At 58.4% G+C, this 4,653-nt stretch overlaps 2 protein-coding genes across 7 annotated transcripts in view; one reads left to right on the forward strand and one right to left on the reverse strand.

The window, feature by feature from the left end:
• The window catches only part of LOC113217416 (intraflagellar transport protein 81 homolog), a 36,504-nt gene that overhangs the window by 4,542 nt on the left and 27,309 nt on the right, over window positions 1–4,653 (reverse strand). The gene's annotated exons all lie outside the window — the stretch shown is intronic.
• LOC113217417 (intraflagellar transport protein 25 homolog) overlaps window positions 1–4,653 on the forward strand; it is a 34,301-nt gene that overhangs the window by 481 nt on the left and 29,167 nt on the right. The gene's annotated exons all lie outside the window — the stretch shown is intronic.

The raw sequence follows: 4,653 nt of genomic DNA on the forward strand, positions 1-4,653 counted from the left end.
GCCCAAATGGCGACCGGAGAAAGGAGTCGTGAGCAAAGCTGTATGTGGGTCGTATCGGACATGCGCGCGGAGGTAGACAGCCGCGCGCCGCTCCGCCCGGCGGCGGCCGATAGGGGGGTCAGGGTTGTTGGGAGCATTCACACGGCACGGCGCAGTGATGCTGCCCTGCTGCTCCTCTATATCGTCCTAGCCTAAACGGCAACAGTCAGCGGATTCCGTGTTCCATGACGGGCGCAGCTGGACGCCTCGCCTGCTCGGCCGAGGCTGAGCAGACAGTCGCAGTCACGGCGCAGCCACCAGCCGGGCCACGGAGACAAAGGAAGAGCAGGTATAGTAATGATGTGTGATCGACAAATTATCAGGAACCCAGTTTATAGTGACATTGGGGTAGGGTAGGGCGAGAGTTGTGATTGGACAGTGACTAACCATGCGACGATCGTTCCAAGCGACCAATGTCCCCAACCAAACCAACCATTTAGCCCCTAATGATACCGGGTGTAACTGTGAATACGCAGCAGTGTTGCGGGATTGCATGCTCAATATGGCCGCAGGGGCCATGGCCCCTTACGAGTGTAAAGAGTAGGCAAACCCGCAACACTGGTGCGCATTCACGCAGTTACACCCGGTACAGCGCTATACTACGAGCGCTTGCACAGGCTGAACTTTAGTTGAACTTGTAGTTTGACAACACGGCGAATGACTGACGTAGTACTTATTTGCGGATGAAGCCATGACCTGTCCGTGGAGCGGTGGGGCCGGGGCCGGGCGGCGCAAGAGTCGACTCTCTCCAGGGAGGGAGGAGACGGATCAGGTTATTCACCCCAGCATCGATCTGTCAATACTGTCTGGTGGCCACTGGTGGCAGCCTCAATTCGGAAAATAATTATAAAGTTTTTAAAGACTCGTTTTCGGAAGAGACTTCGGTAGGTCTAAATTTCCGATTTCACTCAAACTCGGTATTTTTGATTCGTACCTTCGTAGGTGACGAATGCCGGTCAAATTCGTGCTGAGCTTCACATTCCATTTTTTGATTTTAGAGCGCCTCCCATCGGTTTCTGCCCAACTTCTAAACTTTTCCCAACGCCCCCCTGAAGTACTAAACACATAATTTGGCGTCGTCTACATGGTTAAGAAGCAAACAACGAGTTGTTTCACAAAAATCGGGAATTTACACCTACCTTAGTCTCCTTTGCTAGCCTAGACCACGCTTGACTCCTGGACCAAAGTTGGAGGAGGGGGAGCAGAGGGAAGGGGGGGGGGGGGCAGGCGTCTGCGTCCAGTTCGCCTTGCCAGCCAGTCCGCCGCGAGTTCGCGCCACGCGAAGTTGTTTGGTTGGTGCGCGGAGCTTCCCTGTAAGAATTACAGGGAGTCTTCTTGGAGCTTCCCTGTAATTCTTACAGGGATAGTTTTGGAGCATCCCTGTAAGACTTGAACAGGGAGTTTGGGAGTTTGGCGCTGGTGAGTCAAATAGTCATTTTCTATCGATTTTAATTTATTTAACACGGGAGCGTGGCCACATAGTTGTCATGCAACACACAATGTGTTAGACCAGTAGTGGCGGCTAGCCTGCGCCTGCGTGCCTCCTGTCATCTCGACAGCACTTCCTCCAGCGAGCGGACCATAGCTGGGCGGCTAGGCCTTGACGCTACGGGGGGGGGGGGGGGACAATTATAGCCGTCTGGGCAGGTGTATGCTAGGAGAGGCGCCGTCCGTACGCAGCGTCTCGTCTTAACTTAGGTCAGTTTCAGCAGCGAAATTTAATGCATCCCTCGCTCTTCCTGTTGTGAACATGATTTGGACGCCCTGTGATCCTGAGATCCCTTCGCCTTACTAGTCCTTAGTCAACCGTTTGGTCCAGCTGGTTTAGCCAGGCCTTGCGGATGCAGACGAGACATGCACGGCGGCGGTATACTTAGAACGCACTGTGCACCCTCGCGGCGGGGCCGCATGGCACGCCGCGCCTGCATTGCGAGCTTACATATACAACCGCTGTCCCCGAGCTCCTCAGTCTGAGCTGGGCCAGCGAGTACGATGTACCCTCCTCTCCTTCTGAGTAAGTAAAGTTCTAAGAAAAATTATGACCATCATTTATCGAAGCCTCGCCTAAGCCTCCATTACCAATGATAGTCTGATCAGTCTAAGAGAAAGTAACCTTACTTAATTAGGATGACAGCCCGTGTATGTTTTACTGTTGGTAATTTGCACACTTTTACGATCATTTTTTTAAAAAAATCGCCAAACTTGTAGAAAGGAGGCTTGTAATGACATTCACAATATTTATTGTCGTTTATTTGACGTCGTTGATGTCATGCATTTACAATCGTTTGGTTGGAAAATTACAATTAAACGCCAAGACTGCAATCCCACGGGGATAGCAGCAGCGGAGAGTCACTCTTGTATTGTATCGGGATCGGGCTCACATGTGTACCATATAAATAGAGGTGCGAACAGGATTCACAATGGTTTATTCAATACAACACTGACCATTGCAACTCAAAATACTCGGACAACCGAGCCATGGCGCAGAGTCCAGTCGGAGGGGTAGGCAACGATGAAGGGGGGGCACGCGATGCAGGCGCCGGAAGTACCTGGCGTCGGGGCGTACATAAAGGTTCCTAGCTCTCGCCCCGCCGGACCCGGCGTCGGCCCAGGTCGGCCCAGGTGCGGTGCCCGCGCCTGACCTCACCTCAGACAACGAGGGCGTCGCGTCTCGAGATGCTTCACGCCTGATACGCATCTCGCAGATTACCGACTGTACTGTCTGGCCGATTACTCGGGGCCACAGCATCGCCTAGTCCGATGCTACTTCTACACTCTTCTAGGTATACAATTCCCGCGCCCGCTTGCCCATTTCATAGTGCTGCGTATTTTCCATTTTCCGCCGGTGTCCAGAGCTCAAGTTTGTAGAAGCGCGGCCGCGGAGCCAATCTTTGCTGGCGTGCTGCTCGACCGAAGCTAGGCTGACTCGCACATAACTTCCAAGATTTACCCACGCACAACTGCATTCATTCATCGCTGTGCTTGTTGTTGTTGTTGTTTCAGAGAAGCCATGCGCAAATCACTGGTGCCGCTGTACAGCGCCGTGTATCGGGGAGGCGCGGACGAGGTGCGGGCGCGCCTCGCCGCCAAGAAGGGCGACGTCAACGAAATGAACATCGCCGGCAAGACGCCCCTGCACCTCGCCGCCCTCAAGGGCGACGTGGAGATCGTCGGCCTGCTGCTCGCGGCCGGGGCGCGGCTCGACGTCCAGGACACGCACGGCTTCACCGCGCTGCACCTCGCCGCGGCGCGCGGCCGCCTCGGCGCGGCCCAGCTGCTGCTCGAGGCCGGCGCGCAGCGCGACGTGGCGGACAAGATCGGCTTCACCCCGCTGCACGTCGCGGCCTACAAGGGGCAGGCGGGCGTCGTCCGCATGCTGCTCGAGGCCGGGGCGCAGCGCGAGCTGCGCGGGCAGCACGGCAGGGCCCCGCTGCACCTCGCCGCCCTGAAGGGCCACGAGAACATCGTCCGCCTGCTGCTGGACGCCGGCGCGCAGCTCGACGCGCGCGGGGAGCACGACCGGACCCCACTCCACGACGCCGCGGCCCGCGGTCACGAGGACGTGGCCCGCCTGCTGGTCAAGGCCGGGGCGCAGCTCGACCTGCGGGAGAAGCACGGCCTGACGGCGCTGCACCTCGCCGCGGCGCGCGGCCGCTGGGAAATAGCCCACCTGCTGCTCGTGGCCGGGGCACGGCAGGATGTGCTCGATGAAGTCGGCTGGACGCCTCTGCACGTCAGTGCCCTCCACGGCTTCCTGAACACGGTCCGCGTGCTGATCAAGTGGGGCGCGCGGGTCGACGCGCACGGGCAGCACGGCTGGACCCCCCTGCACCTCGCCGTCGAGCAGGGTCACGTGGACACGACCCGCCTGCTGCTGCAGGCCGGAGCGCAGTGGGACGTCCTCGACGTCATCGGCTGGACCCCGCTGCACCTCGCCGCGGCTCGTGGTTTCGCTGACGTGGTCAGGATCCTGCTGCGGGCTGGGGCGCAGTGCGACGCGCAGGAGGAAAACGGCCTGACTCCTCTGCACGTCAGCACCCTCAAGGGACACGTGGACACGGTCCGCCTGCTCTTGGAGGCTGGGGCACGTCACGACGTGCAGACAGACAACAACAGGACTCCACTGCACATCGCTGTAGACAACGGTCTTATCGGCGTAGTCAGCCTGCTGCTGGAGGCCGGGGCGCAGTGCGACGTGCCTGATATTAGAGGCTGGACTCCACTCCACTTCGCCGCAGCTCGTGGTTTCGTAGACATAGCCAGACTGTTGCTGAAGGCGGGGCCGCAGAGCGAAAATCATAGTAAAATCGGCCTGACTCCGCTACACCTCGCCATCCTTCAGGACCACGTGGACGTAGTCAGCCTGCTGCTGGGGGCTGGGGCGGAATGCGACGTGCCCGACAAGTTCTTCTGGACTCCTCTGCACTTTGCTGCGGCTCGTGGTTTCTTGGACATAGTCAGGCTTTTGCTAGCCGCTGACGCAAAGCACGGCCTTCGCGAAGAGCACGACTGGACACCTCTGCACCTAGCTGCCGTCCAGGGTCACGTGGGGATCGTCAGCCTGCTGCTGAGGGCCGGGGCGCAGTGCGACGTGCGTGACGTAAAAGGCTGGAC

Source organism: Frankliniella occidentalis, unplaced genomic scaffold, assembly GCF_000697945.3.
Source record: "Frankliniella occidentalis isolate FOCC.00 unplaced genomic scaffold, Focc_3.1 Scaffold106, whole genome shotgun sequence".
NCBI lineage: Eukaryota > Metazoa > Arthropoda > Insecta > Thysanoptera > Thripidae > Frankliniella > Frankliniella occidentalis.